The following is a 20,956-nucleotide window of genomic DNA, read 5'->3' on the forward strand; positions in this document are numbered from 1 at the left end:
GACACAGGGGAGGTAAAAGGAATGGGGAATGGACAGGGGGAGCAGGCAAGGGATGGTGATGGACAGCCAAGGAAAAAGAAAGACAGAAAGAAAGAAAGCGGCTAAGGAGAGAGAGAGAGAGAAAGAAATAAAGAGAGACACACACACACATATATTCTAGCACCCGTTAATGTAACGGGCTATAAGACTAGTCAAATAATAATGAAATATCTAAGTTCACATGAAAGTTACTATGTTTAGAATTAATAGAGATAGATTAGGTTACATGGGGGTAGTGATGTGCGGATAGCGTAGCAAGTTTTAAGAAAGGTTTGGACAAGTTCCTGGAGGAAAAGTCCATAGTCTGTTATTGAGAAAGACAAGGGGAAGCCACTGCTTGCCCTGGATCGGTAGCATGGAATGTTTTACCAGGTACTAGGGACCTGGATTGGCCACTGTGAGAACAGGCTAGTGGGCTTGATGGACCGTTGGTCTGACCCAGTAAGGCTATTCTTATGTTCTTATGTCTTCCCCTGTCTGCTCCCCATTTTCTATTTTTTTCACTCAATTAATTGTTAAGCTCTGGAATGCATCCTCTGGTAATGTGGTAACAGTGGTTAGTGTATCAGGTCCAAAAAAGATTTGGGCAACTTCCTGGAGGAAAAGTCCGTAATAGATAGTAGCAGACTATGAACTTTTCCTCTATGAACTGAATGGTAATTTACGACGAGGGTAAATCAAACATTAAAGGCAATTCTTAAATTATACAATAACCAGAACAGAGCTAGCAAAATGCAACATAAGTACTCATAGATTCCCTGTTGGATAGTTTGTCCACACATAGTGCAGTGCTCGGCATTTAGTCGTGTGGCAGCCAGAAGGTCAGAAACATGGACGCTCCATTGGAAGATTGCACCATCGAAGAACAACGTGCAGTGGTGCTCTCTCTTTTGGCAGAGGGAGTGAAATCTGTGGAAAGCCACCTTCAGATATTGACTCAGTATCTAGAGAATACCATGAATCAAGAAAAGGTTTATGAGTGGGAGAAAAGGTTTAAAGCGGGAAGAACATGTGTAACCCATGAAGGTCATTCTGGCAGCCCATCAACACACAAGAGCACATTGACAGGGCTGATGACTTGATTAGAGAAGACCGACAGATAATGGTGTCTCAGATGGCTGCAAATTGGGATATCAGCTATGGATCTGCCTGTGCCATAATGCGTGATGACTTGGGATATAGGAAAGCCTGTGCACGATGGGTTCCCAAACAGCTTAGCAACAGGGTGTGGAGTTTGCGACCCAGTTCCTGAGACGGTATGAAGAAGATCCGAGTATTCTGGAGAGAATTGTCACTGGCGACAAGACATGGGTGCCTCACTGCGACCCGGAGATCAAAAGACAAAGCACGATGAAGTAAAGGAAGCGGTGTTTGTCAGTTTCGGTTAGTGGCCCCCACCAATGTATGGTGGTAGGGGTTAAGTGAAATGCGCACTGACAGATGCCAGGTCCCAGGTTCAGTTCCCTCACAGATGACTCACCAGAAAGTAGAATAAAGAAGGCATAGCCAGAGGTGTTTGCATAAAGAATATATTATAGAAATAGTCTTACAGAAAAGCAGTATTTATAATCATTACAATTAAGCATTACAATTAAATAGAGAGCATAGCAGTTTCCCTGCCTTACAGAGTTCAAAGGCAAAGAGGGACATAGAAGCTTGCAGTTCTAGGAAGAGCCAGAGAGAGAGAGAAAAGGGGGATGGTCTAAGCTTCGTGTTCCATAGATAAAGGGAAGGATAGATAGAGAGAGGGAGAGTCAAGACAGAACCAGAGTGCCAAGCAAAGAGCCAAGAGATAGCTAGATAGAAAGAGAGATAGAGGGCCAAGACCCCTCTCCTGATAGCTTGATAGAAAAAGAGATAGATTGATAGAGCAGAGAGCAGGCTTTTATACCTTGGAATCTTATTCTGAATAGAGAAAATATTGTATCTCCCAGTATCTTTCTGTTTAGAATTTGTAAACTGTTTGAAACAATGGTTAATTTAATTGCTAAGGAGGGTGTGATATCTGCAAGCATGGTGATGGGATTAGCCTCTGGCTTCTTTGTCCCATTCAAGCAGGCCATTGTCCTAAGCACCCTCTTAATCAGACATTAACACCTTTTAGCTAGTCATGATTCAATCAGGGAAACTTAAAACCATATCAGGGAAACTTAACACAGTTTCCCTGCACTAAGGGTCTATCTGCCTTCCCATGCCAGAGTCAGATTGATATAATTTCCCATAGGCCTCTAGGCTGACAGTGCTCACCTGGCTTCGGGAGCAGCCAAAAAACTTCTCTGTAAGAATCCTGAAGCTAGTTGAACGATACAATAAAAGCGTCATATTGCATGAGGACTATGTGGAAAAGTGCTCATATTTACTTCTATTAAAGCCCTTATATGTATTTTTCCCTCCTATATGGGATTCTGCAAGGAATGGAGGGAGCAGGTCTTGGGATTTTGTCAAGGCCCTCTTGTGTTACTGGGTTAAAAGAGTTCCATATGAATGTGTCAGGAGGGGTGAGTTTGTGAGCTCCTGGTTATCTGATTGGAGACTAGTTGGCAAAGTCTGAATAAGTGGGTGGATATGTGCTAAATGTTTTAGATTTGTAGCAGAATGAGATGTGGCCACATAATTATCAGTTTGCTCATTTTTCAATTTTATATAATCTGAGAAATGCAGTAGGAAAAGTAACTTTAAACATTTGCCAAATTGTCTTTTTTGCTTCAAGTTTGAAAAATAAATTCTCCAGATACTGATCGCTTCATTGTTCTTTTTTTGTCAGAGACAAGATCGAGAGATGCGTGCGGCCACGTGAGTATTCTGAAAATGTACGATACTCTAGAGGTCCCCATTAGGCCTTCTTTCCCCTTTCTCCTTCAGTCTCCCCGGCTCACTCCACTCACCTTCTCACCTCTGTGTGCTCCTGTGGCACTCACGCATTGGTGGCCGATATGGAAAGATGTGCATTTTATTTTCATTTGGCAGAGTTAACCCATATAGTGAGAGTCAGGGACAGATTTATCCATTGCATGCCTAAAGGGACAGGGGAGTTCCGGCCTGCGGGTTTAAGGGTAACCTCACCAAACCACTACCACCTCTTGCTGTTCCTGGCTGACCAGAACAAATGCAACGTGGTTTGTGTCTGAGAAAAAAAATATTTTCATAATGATTGAGGGTTATGTTAACCAGGTTTTCTATTCCGCCTTTACCTATTCAGTTCAAGACTGGATTATATTACAAGAGGTTGAGTCAGGAAGTTACAATGGACAGTTTGACACAGACATTCAATGGAGTTGCTAGAACTGATAGATCAGGTCAATTAGGTCATAGTTACAAAAACATAGTTACAAGTTCAAGTAAGTCATGATTGGCTCATCGATATGTCCCAGGAGTTGCATTAGACAGTTTAGAAATGGGCTTTTACAATTTCCATTTCAGTTACTTCAGGGTTGGCTCTCTGTCTTGGTAGAAAAATGCTTTTAAAAGTTTTCTGAATCTAAGATAGTGGTCAGAAAGATCATTGTGTTTTCTTGGGAAGTATAAGTTTATCAAAACAAAACAAAATGGCATGAGTTCAGTGGCCAAACTAATTAAAAGCGTCCGGACTGGTGGACACAGATGATCCAGTTGGCGGGGTATGAACGCTTGGCCATTGTAGATATGAACTCTAAGTATGATATTTTTTTATTTACGCTGTTGGTTACCTTTTTGTGCTACACTAACACCAACTGTACGCAGTAGATTGTTGAATTGATATGTTACTTATCAAAAGGGCTGTTCCCATGGGAGGGTGGGTGGGCGGATGGGGGGTAGGTTGGGGTTGGGGATAGGAAGATTTCTGGTGTATTGATTTATGGATCGCTTGTTACTGTTTTCTGTTTCTTATTTCAAACTAATAAAAAAGATTTAAACATAAAAGCGTCCGGATGGACTTCCAAAACTGGGTATTTGGAGAGCCCTGAGCTCAGGGCTGCATCTGAAGGGCCTCCGAGCATGAGTGGATGCGATGTGATGACATCACATGCATGTGTGTGACATCATCACATTGCATCCATGCATGCTCACAGACCCTCCAGATGCGGAAAAGAGATGAGGTTTCTGGGGGTGGGGCAGGGGGCAGAACAGGGCATGGCTGAGGCGGAATGGAGTGAGGCCAGGTGTCTTTTTTTCAAGGAGGAAATCTGGTAACCCTATCTTTAGGCCTAGCCTTAGATTCCTCCCACCACAGGAGAGCAATCTGAGAAAGGATAGGGACTTATCTATGCTCTTTTGCGGTTGCACATTCAAAGCAGTTTACATTTAACAGAGACTTATTTTGTACCTGGGGCAATGGAGGATTAAATGACTTGGCCAGTGTCACAAGGAGCAGTGCTGGGATTCAATCCCACAACATCAGGGTGCAGAGGCAACAGTTCTACCACAAAGCCATTCCTCACCTCCTGGGGAACTGGGTTCGATTCCCACTGCGGCTGCTTGTAGTTCTGGCCAAGTCCCTTAACACTCCCAGGTACAAACTGAGCACTTGTATATAATATGTCAACTGCCTTGCTTGTAACCACAGGAAAGGGGAATATCAAATCCCATCCTCTTTCTCCTATTTTGGCTGCATCCATTCCATTTCAGTTGGACATGGAGGGATTGCCATGCATCAGAATCATTGCCCTGCTTGTCCTCTGAGCAATCAAAGTTACTCACCCTTAGCAGGTGTTCTCTGAGGACAGCAGGATACAAATTCTCACATCCCCTCCCGCCTTCCTAGGAATTGTGTTCTTTTGCTTTCATATTGGGCTAGATTCAGTAAAGATGGCGACTCAATCGCTGTTGACCGATTCTCCAACAGCGATTGATTCACTCTCAAGTCTGCATGCAAATCCACCGACTCAGTCGCTCAGTGAGTGATTGACACAATACAGAGCCCTAACAGTAGTGACAGAGGAAGCAGCCTCCTGTCACTGCTTTAAGGGCTTTTGGGTTTTTTTTAATGGCCCAGATGTTGTATATGTGTTAAACATGTTCCATTTTTCTCATTAGAAAAAAGGCCCCCACACGCTAGTACCCCAAAGCCATCATGCCCTCCAAACCCCAAAAAGATGGCAGGAAGGATGCTCACTCCCTCCTGCCATCCCAACTGACTCACCACCCCCGTGGCAAAACGGAGGGAGGGATGCCCACTCTCTCCTGCCAGAAAGGTGATCTCTACCTCCAGGCCCCCAAGCCCCCTACCTTAAAAGTTGGGAGCAGGAGGTACTGAAAGCACCTGCTCCTCCTCTCTCGCTGACGACACTGGGCCTTAGGCCCCTCCCTGGTGCATCATACGATGAACAGGAAAAGGCCTAAGGCCCTTTTGGCTCTAATACCTTGGGCTCCTTTCGAGGGGCCTGAAGCATCTGCGCCAATCAGGGACTTTCTTAGGAAGGAGCCTAAGGAAGTCCCTGATTGGGGCCTGGAGGGGAAGAGGGGCCTCCGGTGGCAGGAGGGACTCGGCATCCCTCCTGCCTTTTTTGGGGAGGGAGGAGAGGGGGAGGTCCTTCATGGCAGGAGCGAGTGGGCATCCCTCTTGCCATTTGTTTTAGGTTTGGGTGGGATGCCGCATTTGTTGGGGGTCATTGGGAAAGGGGAGGTGGTGTTTAAAAAAAAAATTTTTATGGGACAGATATTTTGTGTGAAAAAATTTATTTTAAACCCAGGCAGACCAGGTTTTAGGATCAGTAGGATCGAATGTCGCTAAACCTGACTTTAGTGAATCTAGCCCATGTACTGCTGGTCCCATGCTGAGTGGGAAGGCACTGGTTACATGTGCAGTGGATGCTGCCAAAAGCTTCGGAAAACTCTAGAACGCAGAGTGGCGTTTGCACTAGGTCTCCATCGGATGATATCACCCATGTGTGAGAATTTGTGTCCTGCTGTCCTGGGAGAACTCCTGCTACAGATGAGTAACTTCACTTTATCCAATTATGTGTAGATAATACTGGTTTGTGTACTCTAAGTTTTTAAATCTGAAATATATTCTCTCTTTTTCCAATTCAGAGAGCAAGGAGTCCAGAGTGACCTGAGGTACGATTCTGAGATATCACAGAAATAATTTTAGTGGTGTTTTTACCTTGGGGTGGGGTTAGCTGTAAGAGCTCAAAAGTTACAGCAGTCAACGAATGTTGAAATCGTTCCCACAAAAGGGTTGGAACAAAAACGGCCTTGGTGTGCTGCTATGCAAGATCCGAGCAACCAGCACTGTGGATCGTAAGGTAGCGGACGATTGTGCTCGGTTCGCACACAAGAGTACATTGAAGTTGTACGCGATCTTGTACTGAGCCAGTAGGATGCGCTGCAAACACACCGAAGAATTCGCCAAATAGCAAGAGAAATTGGAATAAGCCAGTCAACTGTGGTTGGAATAATTCATGATGATCTGAAATTAAAGTGTCTTAAAATGTGTCGTGTCCAGAACAAAGACACATGACTAAATTGGTGCAAGCAGCTTTTGACCAAGTACACAGAGCAGAGTGTCAACTTCATCTGGTATACAGATGAAAAGATATTTACCGGTTAACACACAGAATGATTGCCTATGCGTGCCCCCAACAACACTGAAGCATGAGGTTAATGCCAATTTCCTACTACGAACCTGCCCGACCTCCAGCCAATCAGTCATGATCTCGGTCGCAATCTCGAAACTCAGATTTACAGATTTCTTCTTCATTGATCCTGGAATTAAGATCAACGACGCATACTACTGGGACATCCTCTTAATGCAGAAGCAGTTGCCAGCGATCCGTCGCATGTCACAGCTTCAAACAGGACAATGCCCCAGTAAATCGGGCAAAGAACACCTTAGAACTGCTACTTCGGGAGACCTCAGACTTCATTGGTCCAGACCTCTGGCCTGCGAATTCATCAAATCTAAGTCTAGTTGTCTACCGGATCTGGGGGCTGATAGAGGAACGCAACTACCAGACAGCGATATCTTACGTCTAACAACGTCTCATCTCTGTTTGGGCTGAGCTGAAGCAGGGCGTCATTGACAAGTCCATAAATCAGTGGCGGCCAAGGCTGAATGTGTGCCTTTGAGGAAAGGGAGTTAACTGAAACATTACTTTTTTATTTATTTATTCATTCAATTTTCTATACCGTTCTCGCAGGGGAGCTCAGAACGGTTTACATGCATTTATTCAGGTACTCAAGCAGTTTTTCCCAATCTGTCCCAGCGGCCTACAAACTAACGTACCTAGGGAAATGGGGGAGATTAAGTGACTTGCCCAGGATCACAAGGAGCAGTGTGGGTTTGAACCCACAACCTCAGGGTGCTGAGGCTGTAGCTTTAACCACTGAGCCACACTCTCCCTCTTTTTGACGTTATATTTTTCTGCAAAATACAGCATAAAACTTTTTGATGTGTTTTTATTCAGTTCACAATTCATTTTCACAAGGCAGTATTGTGCTGTGGTAGTAAATAGTTACATTTTAAATCAACTTCATTCAGAACACGACACACTAAATTTCATAAGAATCGACCGAGTTCTGTGGAAGATACAACAAAAACCATTTTGATATGGTTTGCATAATATAAAATCATACGTATATCGCAAAACCTTTCAGTTCTGTGCGGTTTAAAAACTAAGAAGACTGAACAATCTCAGTGATTAACAAGTCAATTCTCCATACAAGAGGAAGAAAGAGATAACAGTCCGTGAAACTCTGCATCCCAACTAGCTGCATGGTAAGACAGCAATCTTTTCCAAAAATCTCTTCTATGCACAACCACGAGCAGAAGGGAAAACAAGCATTGCAGTTGCTCACAATAAGTGAACGTTAACTGATCAACTGGATAATTGGGTATATGTAACCATGCAAGGCCTAATAACACATGGTTCCAAACTTGAAAAACACCCTAGCCTCTACTGGCCACCAGTGAAGGTGTAATATGATCTGGGGGGTTTTCCCAAATTAAACATTAAATGCATGACAGTATTTTGAATAATACGTAATCTTTGAAAATGTTTACGATAACCTGCCAGATGTAGTATATTGCAATAGTCCAAAATACTCAACACTGATGATTGTACCAATAACCTGAGTGGAGTAACATTGAAGTATGATCTAATTGTTCGTAGCTTCCATGATGTAAAGAAGCTTTTTCGAACTAGAACATCAATGTGATTGATCACTCATGGATAGATTTTTTTAAATCAATGTATACACCTAAAATCCTGATTGTTTGGGTAATAGGGTACGACACTCCATTCAGAGTCAAATGTTCCTCTGTACGTTTGGTAGGAGATGCAAAGCAAAATGTAGTTTTATCTGGGTTAAGCTTTCATTTAAAATCCCTCATCCAATAATCTACAGTCTGAAAAACCTTCGAAATTAACCGAGAAGCTGATGAAAGATTAGAAAACCTAGGAATTACTAAAGTTATGTCTTCTGCATAACTAAAAAAATTGATATCAAAATTTGATCATCTTGAACCCAAGAAGGCAAGATAAATATTGAAAAATACTGAGGAAAGAGGGGATCCTTGATGAACTCCACAAGGATCTAACAAGACCCCATTAAAACTCATTGATAAATATGTAAATAAATTAATCAGAGTATATAATATAAAAACTGTTTTTATTGTGACCACAGAAAGACAGTATAGAAAAATCCTAAATTAGTTTCCACTCTTTTCTTTCCAGGAGACACGGGAGAATGAGGAGAATAAGGAATGGGTAATTATAGTCAATTTTTTTTAAATATTGATAAAGGAGGGTTTTTGTTTTTTTTTAAATACTTTTGCCCTTGTATAAAAGGCTGACCCCTAGTGGTAGTACTGTGAGACTACTACTATGAGTTATCACTGCCCTTTTGGAACCCTGTGCTAGACAGGGCCCACTAGCAACCTAGGATCATCTTGGGATAAGTTCTAGGGGTGGATGGAGATCCAGGGGGCCAAGGAATTGGGGAGCAGGAGGAGAGGTGTAATTATAAAATGATTCACTATATTGGGCAAACTGAAGGTCTATCAAGCCCTATATCCTGTTTCAACCAAACGTTGACAAATCAGGTCACAAGTACCTGGAAAGACCCCAAAGAGTAAAACAGATTCTATTATTTTATGCTGCTGATCCCAGAAATAATCAGTGGATTTTCCCAAGTCCATTTTAAGGACGGTTTATGGACTTTTCTTTAGGATCATTTTCAATCGAATTCCAGAACTTAAATTACAGATTGGATTGGATTGGGGAGTCAACTGATGGGATTGTTTCTGGAACCAGGGGTTTGTAGGAACCAAGTGGGGGAACGGGTAGATCAGGGAAGGGAAACAGATTAGTGACCCTGAAGCTGTGTAGGTGCTGATCAATATTCAGGTAGCAGACACCCACCTAGTTAAGCACAGAAAGGTAGGCTAACGTTTTGTGATGTTCTGTCTGGCAACTTAGCTATGTGGGCACCAACCCAGAATATGGCCTTTCCGTATATTGGCTGTGTAGTCTGAGCTTGTAGTTAAGAGCAGAATTCCAGCAGCTGGTCTGCTCAGTGGGCCTAAGTGGGCAGGAGACTCTGAATAGTGACCTCATAATGATTCTGGAGAACTGAAAAACAAAATACCCTTAAGGAAAGGATTTATTTGAGGTCTCGGTGCAAATAGGGTGAACAGGCAAAGTACTGGACAGACTAGATGGAACTTCATTTTGACTGATAACTTTCTTGGGCTATATTTGATTATAATTTATTTTGCCTATTATACTTAAAATAATCTGTTTTGTTATCTGCTTTATTATATTCAGACTGAAAAGAATGTGGTGGAATATGAGCGCCTGTTTTACATGTCAGTGAAAGGTAAGATTTTTAACAAATACAAAGGGCGTTCAATAATTTATCTTCTTCAGTAGGAAAGGAAAGAGTTTTCAATAAATAGCTCCATATACTCCATCCACTTTTCCTGCAATGACTTTAACCCCTTCCAACCAGGACATTACAGCTTCCTTGAAGTCTTCATCACTTGAAAACCGCTGTTCATGGAGAGATTTCTTCAAAACACGGAACAGGAAATAATCCGAGGGAGCCAGGTCAGGACTGTAGGGTGGATGGCTCAGCTGCTGAAACCCACATTCTCAGATGGCAGCATGTTCACTGGCGCATTGTCGTGAAGAAGCAGCACACCTGCTGTGAGATTTACTCATCTTTTCTCCTTGATTGACTTTTATAACGTGACCATTGTGTTGGCGTAACTCTCCCCAGTTATGGTTATCTTGTGTGGCATGAACTCCAGAATCAAAAATCCATCATCCCAGAAGACAGTTGCCATGACTTTGCCTGCAGATTTTTCTGTCTTGAACATTTTGGGGGTGGGGGAAGACTTGTGCTCCCACTGCATTGACTTCATTTTGGACTCAGGATCACCAAATAATGAAAAAAATTAACTTGGTCTTCACAGAGCACCTCCAAGCTCTCTTGACAGCACTGGAGCCTCTAGGCCTTATGACATGGCGTCAGCATTCTTGGAACGCATCTTGCATTAACCTTGGACATGCCCAACTTTTCATGAATTATTTTCTAAACTATACATGCCAAGATGCCCACTTCTTCAGCTATTTGGAAAATCTTAACTCATCTGTCAAACAAAATTAAATCATCGATTTTCTTGCATACTTCTGTGGAAGTTGCTCCAACAGGCCGTCCAGTGTGAGGGCCATCTTCAATGGGTTCTCTACCCGCACTTAAATTGCTTGCTTCAAAATATTACTTTATTGAAAATGGAGCAGACTCACCAAAAACTGCAATCATGCATTCATGGATCTCCTTTGACTTTTTCCCTCCTTTTGTGAGAAATTTTATCACTGAACTGTGCGCATGAGGACTCTTTTGACATCCTGTCTCTTGGAATGTTAGATTCACACTGAGCCACAACTGTGCAAGAATAACCTTGAGACATGTCACATGTTATATGCCCCTCTTTCAATGGAAATTTACCTGCCTCAAGCATGGAAGGCTTGCACAGGCTGTATGTCTAAGGTTGTGAGTGATTTGTGGTTCTGATCTGACTGTCATTGCTTATAGAATATTGTATGGATGTGTGCTGGTGTCAGTTCGGTGTCCATGTGAGTGTGTCTCCTCTGGTTCAAATCCGAGCTATCTATTTCTGGGTCGTTTCTATCGGGTTCTGATCCAACTCTTTTATTGCATGAGCTGTGTATATGAATATGTGCATCGGTTTCTGTATTTGTGTGCATCTCCTCGAGTTCTAATTCCAGCTCTGTCTCTTCACAGCAGGAACGGCTGGGGCTTCACTGACAACACTGAGGCAAATTTATGGTTTCCAGCTGCACTCCAATCTGCGGCTTTCCCTCAGTAACCTTATGTGCCTCCTGTCACCATAGCCATCCACTGCCACTACTTCCTGGCGGAATCCGTCTACATCTTCTTCATGTTCTTTTTCACGGTGAGTACTCAGGCATAGAGATTTTAAAAAATCCTACTTGAGGGTCACTGAGAGAGTGACAGGCAGAGTTGGAATTAGTACTGAGGTACAGGGGGATAAGGAGATCACGTTTGATCATTCTTAAATCTAGAAAGCTAAACTTTGAACCCCTAGATTTCAATCTGCCATTCTTCTGAAGGGGCTAAATTTAGTGGAGTGGTGGAATGGAATGGGCAAAGTTCAAGGACTTGTCTTTCAAGAAGTACAAAGATAAGGGAACACACTACAAAATTAGTAATACACAAGTAGATGTGAATCACTTGTTTACTCTTTCCAAAAATACAAGGAATAGGGGGCACGCAATGAAGCTACTATGCAATAAATTTAAAACAATTCAGAGAAGATTTATTCACTCAGCTTGTAATTAAGCTCTTGAATTTGTTACCAGAGAAAGTGGTAAAGCAGTTAGCTTGGAATGGTTTAAAAATGGGTTGGACAAGCTCCTAAAAGAAAAACTTCACAAACTGTTTTGGAAAAACTAAAATATATACAAGGGTTGATTCATAACTAAAGCTTTTGACTGTGGATCATGATAAACTATGAAGAACTCTAATGCAAATGGAAATACCGAAACACATAACTCAGCTGATAAAGAGACTTTGAATATCAAGAATCTGCAATGAGAACTGAATACGGTAATCCTGCAGCAGAATCTCATTGGACAATGTAGGCATCCATCAACCTTATACATAGGTCACTGGGACAGGGGGGGAAATCTGGCTCAGCATCATCCTTGTCGTCATTCAAAGTATTTCTGACAAAGTTTCAAGGACTGGTGCTCCTTTGCCCCGATCCAACGCTATCATCACACAGGTTGCAGGTATTGGAGTGGGTGAGAGGCCCTGAGTGTGTTTCTGGTTCTGATCCGGGCTCTCTCTTCCTGGGTCGTTTATATGGGTGGGTATATAGGTATCTGTCTCCTCTGGTTCTGATCCAACTCTTTTCTTGCCTGAGCTGTGTTTATGAATATGTGCATGGGTTTCTCTATTTGTGTATATCTCATTGAGTTCTAATCCCGGCTCTATCTCATCACACAGGCAGGAACGGTTGAGGCTTCACTGACAACACTGAGGCCTTTTTATAGCTTGCAGATGCTCTCCATCTGCTGTTTCCCTCGGCAACCTTATGTTCACGCCTCCTGTCACTGTAGCTATCCGCTGCCATTACGTCTTGGCGGCATCTGTCTACATCTTCTTCATTTTCTTCTCCACAGTGAGTACTGAGGCATAGAGACAAAATAACCTACCCAGGGTCAATCAGAGAGTGACAGGCAGAGTTGGAGGCCAACTGATTGGAGAAGATCACTCGGGGTCACACAGCGAATAATGGAAATAGAGGGATTAGTGTTGAGGCACAAGCAGATAAGGTGACAACGTTTGATCATGCTTAAATCTAGGAAGCTAAACTTTGAACCCTTAGATTTCGATCTGCCACTCTTCTGAAGGGGCTAAATTTAGTGCAGTGGTGGAATGGAATGGGCAAAGTTCAAGGACTTACTTGTCTTTCAAGAAGTACAAAGATGAGGGGACACACCACAAAGTTAGTAATATGCAATTTTACAACAAACTAGAGAAAATATTTTTCACTCAATCTATAATCTATCTATCTATCCAGCTCTGTCTCCTCACACAGACTGGAACAGCCAGGCTTCACTTATAACTCCGAGGCCTGCTCCTATGGATATCATCTGTGCTCCACTCTGCTGCAAACCCTCATGAACTTTATGGTCATGCCTCTGTTCGCCAAAGCCATCCGCTGCCACTACCTCCTGGCGGCATCTGTCTACATCTGTCTACATCTACACAATGTTCTTCTCCACGATGAGTATTGAGGCATCGAGATAAAATAATATTCCCAGGGTCAATCCTCCCTCCTGGCAAAGGCTGTGAGGCTCATAATCAAAACAAAAATACATCCCCAAACCAGCCTAAGTCAGTACTTGGATGACCTAAAAGACAGGTCGTCCAAGTACCGATAATCAAAACGGGTTTTTGGATGTATTCAGAGACTTTTTAGGCCTCTGAATTCTTCTGTGCGCCCATAGCTCAAAGGGGTGGTTTTGGAGGAGTGGTTAGGGCGGGAGGTGAGCAGGATGTGGACTGAACTGGACTTATTTGTCCTACAGTGATAACCAAAAGTTTTACAAGGTTGCCTGGACAGAACTTGTACCTTGTGACTTTGTGCTGGATTGGTATAAGTGCTGGATTGTGTTGCTGTTGAGCTGATCGCAGCTAGGATATCTCCCAGTTGGTGCAAGGGGGAAAGATTGTAGGGAGGAGAAATGCCCAATTCCTCCTACTGGAACACCTCACCAAAAATTAGGCACCTTGGGCCAACCGGAATCTTAGACCTGTCTCACAGTGCATTCAGAGATGCGGTGGGAGTAGCTTAAGATTCCGACTGGCCCGATCCCTTAGGCCACCGCCAAAAAAATATTAGGCCACTCCCAGTGCATCCCAGAATGCACTGTGAGACAGGCCTAAGATTCCGTTTGGCCCAGGCACCTAATGCCCCTCCTATGTGAGGGGCCTTAGGTGCTTGGGACAAAAAGGCCTAAGGACTAGGACTACCATTCAGTGAAGGTAGGCTTGCCGGACGGACAGAGAAAGCATCCGTCTGGTCAGCCAACTTACAATGAGGTACTTTGGGGTCCAGGGGAGCTTGAGGGGGTTCTGGTGGCATCTGTCTACATCTACACTATGTTCTTCTCCACGGTGAGTACTGAGGCATAGAGCTAAAATAACCTACTCAGGGTCAATCAGAGAGTGGCAGGCAGAGTTGGGATTAGTACTGAAGTACAGAGAGATAAGGTGATCATGTTTGATCATTCTTAAATCTAGGAAGCTAAAATTTGAAACCTTAGATTGCGATCTCTCACTCTTCTGAAGGGGCTAAATTTAGTGGAGATGTTTCTAGGGTGGAGGAAGAACTCTGATATGACTAAGTTGGGGAAGGTGTGGCTAACAAGTAGAAATGCTGCTTCTGCAGGTAGAGGTTGTGAGATCAAATCCCAGTGCTGCTCCTTGTGACCCTGGGCAAGTCACTTAATCCTCCAGTGCCCACTGCTTTGAATTTCAGCTTTGCATGCCAAAGCCACAAAAAGGCAGTATACAAGACCCCATTCCCTTTCCTCTGCTGTGAGATTTAGGTAGCATAAGATTCACTCTGATAAAGGCATGAAAAACAGTGGAGGAAGGTGAAAGAGACAACTAGGATAGCATATTTGTTTGTATATGACAATGCTGTTATTCTTTCATATACAACAGGTGGAAAAAGAAGAAACCCCAGAACAGCACACTTTAAAGTTGAGACTGCTTTGCCAAAAGGAAAACCTTAGACTCCATGAAAGAATCTACACTGTAGAGAAATCGTATGTTTTAAATGTGACAAAAGCTTCAATCAAAAACAATACCTCAGGAAAAAAAAAACAATACGACAAAGTTCATAAAAGAATCCATATATTTTCTTTCGTCATTGTGAGTTATGCAATCTGCAGTTTTTCTATATATTGCACTTGGCAATGCTAATAAAGATTGTTTAAAAAAGAAAAGAATCCAAACTGGAGAAAATCAGGAATATTCTGAATGTGACAAACGCTTCAATCAAAAACAATATCTCAGGAAAAAACCCCAATATGTCAAAATTCATGAAAGAATCCATATATTTTCTTCTGCCCTTCTGAAGTATGGAATCTGATGTTTTTGTATACTGTATGCTGCACTTGAGAATGCTAATAAAGATTATTTAAAAGGAATCTAAACTGGAGAAAAACATAAATATTATGAATATGACAAGTGCTTCAATCAAAATTAATACCTCAGGAAAAAAATAAACTATACTTCAAAATTCATAAAAGAAACCATATATTTTCTTCTGTCATTGTAAGGTATATATTGCACTTGAGAATGCAAATAAAGATTGTTTACAAAAAAAAATGAATCCAAACTGGAAAAAAGCTTAAAAATATTCTAAATGTGAGAAACGCTTCATTCAGGAAAAAAAAAATACATAAAAAAATCCATAAAAGAATCCATATATTTTCTTCTGTCATGAGGTATGCAATCTGAAGTTTTTGTATATATTGCACATGAGAATGCAAATAAAGATTAAAAAATAAAAAAAAGAATCCAAACTGGAGAAAAACAGAAATATTCGGAATATGACAAACACTTCAATCAAAAACAATACCTCAGGAAAAAAAAGCAACAATACGTCAAAATTCATTAAAAAAAATCCATATATTCTGTCATTGTGAGGTATGCAATCTGAAGTTTTTATATATACTGCACATGAGAATGCTAATAAAGATTATTTTTAAAAAAAGGAATCCAAACTGGAGAAAAACATATAAATATTTTGGAATATGATAAACGCTTCAAACAAAAACAATACTTCAGGAAAAAAAACACAATTCGTCAAAATTCTTCTGTCATTGTGAGGTATGGAACCTGATATTTTTGTATATTTGGTACTTGACAATGCTAATACAGATTGTTTCCAAAAAAAAAAACAACAATCCAACTTGGAAAAAAGCTTTAAAATATTCTGAATGTTACAAACGCTTCAATCAAAAACAATACCTCAGAAAAAAAAAAAAATCATCAAAATTCATAAAAGAATCCATTTATTTTCTTCTGACATTGTGAGGTATGAAATATGAAAGTTTTGTATATATTGCACTTGAGAATGCTAATAAAGGTTATTAAAAAAAAAAAAAGAATCCAAACTGGAGAAAAACATAGAAATATTCTGAATATGACAAATGCTACAATCAAAAACAATACTTCAGGAAAAAAACCCAACAATTCGTCAAAATTCTTCTGTCATTGTGAGGTATGGAATCTGATATTTTTGTATATGTGGTACTTGAGAATGCTAATAAAGATTGTTTCCAAAAAAAACAAAAAACAATCCAACCTGGAGAAAAAGCTTTAAAATATTCTGAATATGACAAACACTTTAATCAAAAACAATACCTCAGGAAAAAAAAGCAACAATACATCAAAATTCATTAAAAAAATCCATATATTTTCTTCTGTCATTGTGAGGTATGGAATCTGAAGATTTTGTATATACTGCACATGAGAATGCTAATAAAGATTATTAAAAAAAAAAATGAATCCAAACTGGAAAAAAACATAAATATTTTGGAATATGATAAACGCTTCAATCAAAAAAAATACTTCAGGGAAAAAAAACAATTCGTCAAAATTCTTCTGTCATTGTGAGGTATGGAACCTGATATTTTTGTATATGTGGTACTTGAGAATGCTAATAAAGGTTATTAAAAAAAAAAAAAAAAAAGAATCCAAACTGGAAAAAAACATATAAATATTTTGAATATGACAAATGCTTCAATCAAAAACAATACCTCAAGGAAAAAACCACAGAATTCTTCAAAATTCATAAAACAATTCATATATTTTCTTATGTCATTGTGAGGTATGGAATCTGATATTTGTATATGTTGCACAAGAGAATGCTTATAAAGATTGTTTACAAAAAAATTAAAAAAATGAATCCACATTGAAGAAAAAGCTTAAAAAATATTCTGAATATGCCAAATGCTTCAATCAAAAACAGTACCTCAGGAAAAATAAATACGTCAAAATTCATGAATCCATATATTTTCTTCTGTAATTGTGAGGTATGCAATCTAAAGTTTTTGTATACATTGCATATGAGAATGCTAAAGATTTTTTAAAAAAAGAAAAAATCAACCCAAACTGAAGAAAAACATATAAATATTTTGAATATGACAAACGCTTCAATCAAAAACAATACCTCAGGGAAAAAAGAACAGAACATGAGTACCATGAGGAGCACTATTTTTATCCAATGTGTCTTTCATAGTTAGATTGTAAGCTCTTTTGAGCAGGGACTGCCTCTTGTGTATTTGATGTATAGTGCTGCATGCATTTGGTAGCACTATAGAAATAATAAATAGGAGTAGTAATACTGTATTTTTTCTTGCTGTATGTTGCACATTCTTTTCGAACTTCTTTGAATTTGATACTAATAAAAATAAGTTTTCCTCTTGATGTATCATTTTCCTGATTGTTAGGTCTGATTATGTTGACTTTTCCAGAATGTTACATGTTGACTGTTTTATTAGTTGTTTATCAAATATCAATAAAAATATTGAACTTAAAAATATATACAGTATATATATCTAAACCTACCTCTCTTGTCCCACTACTTTCGATCTCAGTGGGTAACACTCATCCTCCTTCTCTGGTCAGCTGACAACCTCAGGGTCATCTTTGACTGACTCTCTCTCTCTCTTTACACAAATCCAATGACCACCAAAACCTGCCATTTCTATCTCAAAACTATCACCAACATCTTACCCTTCCTCTATGAGCACACCAACAAGACCCTTATCACCTCTCACCTGGACTACTGCAACTTGCTTCTCACAGCTCTTCCGCGTAACCATCTCTCTCCGATTTAATCTGTTCAAAATTTGCACAATTATATTCCACCAGAGTTGCTATGCTCACACTACCCTCCTCAAGTAACTTCATTGGCTCAATATATAGTTCCACAAACAGTTTAAATTCCTTTTATGGACCTACAAGTGCATTCAATCTGCAACTCCTCTCCTCTCTTCCTATACTTGCCGGGAACTCAATTCATCGGGAAAGTCTCTCCTATTTGGACCCTTCTCCTCTACTGCCAACTCCAGGCTATAGTTATATATAGTATGGTGGGAACATGCATAGTCGTGGAGGCTATACATTATACCACAGGAGGGGTACTTGGAGCGGTAGAACATTATATGCTATGCCCTCTTCCTCTGGAGTTTCCTTTTAGAAACATGATGATAGATAAAGTCCAAATGGCTCATCCACTCTGCCCATCCACAGCATCCACTTTCTCCTCCTCTCCCTCTTGGCTAAGGCTCTTAACATATTCATCTCCTCTTCCTATGGGCTAAGGCTCTATACACCTGTATTGTGAGGTCATAGTGTTTTATGGTTATAGAAACATGATGACAGATAAAGACTAAATGGCCCATCCACTCTGCCCATCTGCAGTAACCATTATCTCTTCCTCTAAGAGATACCATGTGCCTACCCCACAGCTTCTTGAATTCAGACATAGTCTCTGTCTCCATCACCCCTTCTGGGAGACTTTTCCTTGCATCTACTGCCCTTTCTGTAAAAAAGTATTTCCTTAGATTACTCCTGAGCCTATCACCTCATATTTCATTATTTTTTAAAATGTCTTACATTCTACAGTTCTGAGCGAGTTGCAAAGAAACACTCATAATTAACATGACAGACATTCTATGCCCTCTCTTTCTAGAATTCCTTTCAATTGAAAAAGACTCAACTCATGCGCATTTATGCCACATAGGTATTTAAACATCTCTATCATATCTCCCCTCTCCCGTCTTTCCTCCAAAGTATACAGATTGAGATCTTTAAGTCTGTCCCCATATGCCTTATAACGAATTGAAAAAGACTTGCCTCATATGCAGTGTTCTCCCCAGAAATTTTTTCCAGTCGCGTACCTTTTTGTCTGGTTATTTCATGAGTCTCTGGTTGCACTTCCTTCTTCTGACTAAATCCAATATTTCTTTTTTCTGCCACTTCCCTTTTCTTTCTCTCTTTCTTTCTCTCTCCCCCTGACTGCCTGTTTCTCTCTCCCCCTGTCCCTCCAAGCCATCGCGCCGATTTCTCCCTGCTGCTTCCCTGAGCTAGGCCAGGCATGTACAAGCGCGGGACTCACAAAACTTCACCTCTGATGTGAATACTAACGTCGGAGAGGAAGTTCCAGGCCAGCCAGGCAGCGATTGGCTGGCCCAGAACTACCTCTCCGACGTCAGAATTGACGTCAGAGGTGAAGTCTAGTGAGTCCGTCGGTAGAGTTGCTAGGGAAGTTGTAAGCTTCCCTCCATCGCTGACCTATCTTTCATAGGTCAGCGACGGAGGGAAGCTTATAACTTGCTGCTTTTACTTGCTTCGGGCCTTCTTCGTTGCCGGGTCCTGCCTACTTTGTTTCCACGAAGGCAGGAACCGGCAGCGAGGAAGGCCCAAAGGAAATAAAAGCAGTAAGTTGTAAGCTTCCCTCTGGGGGTCTATCAGGTGCGTGCCGGCTTCCCTTCTCTTCTCTCTGAAACCGGAAGTTGCGTCCCGTGGGGGAGGGGGTAGGGAAGAGAAGGGAAGCCGGCATGCACACGATAGAGTCCCGGAGGGAAGCTTACAACTTACTGCGTTTACTTCCTTCCGGCCTTCCTCGCAGCCGGGTCCTGCCTTCGCGGAAACAAAGTAGGCAGGACCCAGCAACGAAGCAAGTAAAAGCATGCTGGCAAAAAAAAAAAAAGACACGTGTCAAACAAAATTTTCAACGGAGAGTCAGCCCTGGAAGGAGCATCGGCAGCTGCTGAAGGATTCGCCGGGCGGTCATCTAAATTAGCTGGGCGGTGTGCCCGGCTAAAAGGCCCTGGGGAGAACACTGCTTGTATGAATTTATGCCAAGTAGATCATGTGAATTCCAATAGGTAAAGCCAAACACCTAAAGAAAAGGTTTGTAATAGTGGTAGGAAACTGCTTGTCAACACGTACGCTAGTGGAAATTTGACAAATAACTTTGAAGAGCCAGCACAAATGGAAGACAAACTTGAAGTACCAAAATCATCCGATCAGATCTGAAGAGTGCCAATACAGAAGCTTGACTGGCTTTGCAAGGCCAAAAGCATTGGAACAGTGCCATCATAACAGGAAGATAGACTGGAAGGTCCAAAAACACCTGAGGTGGTCTTCAAAGCAGCAGGAGAGGCTAGAACATCAAAAATGTATTTATATTATTCAATTTTCTAAACCGTTCTCCCAAAGGTTCTCAAGTACTTTTCCCTGTCTGTCCTGGTGGGATCACATTCTATAATGTACCTGGGGCAATGGGGGGATTAAGTGGCTTGCCCAGGGTCACAAGGAGCATGTGGGTTTGACCCCACAACACCAGGGTGTTGAGGCTGTAGCTTTAAACACTGCGCCACACACTCCCCACAAAATCACCTGTAAGCCAACACTGTCACTCAAATGGAATAATTCAAATGGAATAATTCAAGCTGAAACAGGTAAAACAGCTGAAACACCTTTACTGAATAGGTGACTTGTACGTCCAACTGGTAACTATTTACATCTTGGTTCTAGAATACGTAAATTGGTAAAAGCGTTCATGATACAGTCAAATCTATCGTGTCTTCATTGTGTTTCCCAACCTTTTCGCACCAATTCTTTCAATTTTCGCGGTGAACTGTTCTGGGTCTCACCCTCTTCCTGCCAAGCTGTAACACTCCACTGGGGCTCCACCATAAGCAAAGTCCTATACCCGTCCCACAGAGGTGGGTATTCACACTAACAATCTTTGTCCCCTCTTGGTATCAACCCTCATGTGAAGGGTCCCTTTGCATTAATGCTCAGTAAACCACCCAATCTCATTCTCTGCCCTCAGCACAAGGCCACCCTT

This window comes from Geotrypetes seraphini, chromosome 10 (genome assembly GCF_902459505.1).
Source record: "Geotrypetes seraphini chromosome 10, aGeoSer1.1, whole genome shotgun sequence".
NCBI lineage: Eukaryota > Metazoa > Chordata > Amphibia > Gymnophiona > Dermophiidae > Geotrypetes > Geotrypetes seraphini.